Source organism: Penaeus monodon, chromosome 32 (genome assembly GCF_015228065.2).
Source record: "Penaeus monodon isolate SGIC_2016 chromosome 32, NSTDA_Pmon_1, whole genome shotgun sequence".
NCBI classification, from domain to species: Eukaryota; Metazoa; Arthropoda; class Malacostraca; order Decapoda; family Penaeidae; genus Penaeus; species Penaeus monodon.
The window spans coordinates 24,387,204-24,387,777 of NC_051417.1; positions in this window are offsets into that span (position 1 = coordinate 24,387,204).

Consider the following 574-nt stretch of genomic DNA (forward strand, 5'->3'; position numbering starts at 1 on the left):
TGCTGTTGACCAGTGTTTTGCTTCCGTAAAAATACGATATTTAATACAGCAGGCAGTCAAGGGAAGCTTTTCTCACTTTGTGTTCAGGGGTCATCCTAAGGAAGTTAAGACTATACTTGTAATTAAGAAGCCCAGTATAGACTACATGGAATAGAAAACGGAGGAAAATGTGTCAATGGAATATGAGTTCCTGAAGATCATGAAGAACAAAATGATACCACAGGACTGAACGAATTTAAAAAAAGGGAAGGAATCCCAAAATGGTTGCCTACGAGAACCGACTCAAGAACTGTAATGTAATTAAAAGAAGAAAAGAAGGACCATCTCAAATCAAGGCGATATTGGTAGCGAACAAACAGCGAGAACAACGTTAAAAGAATATGCTATTTAAAATATGCTTACTTTCACAATTGGCTGGATCCAAACAAACCTTAACAAATTGTGTAGTTCACATGCATATTCCATAAACGTATAATAAGGGAAGCTGGAGACTAAGAATGTCTGTGGAGATTCTAAGGGAACAGAAAACCGGGAATATAAAAAAGGTAAATAACAAACACCAGTTGTGTTTTTT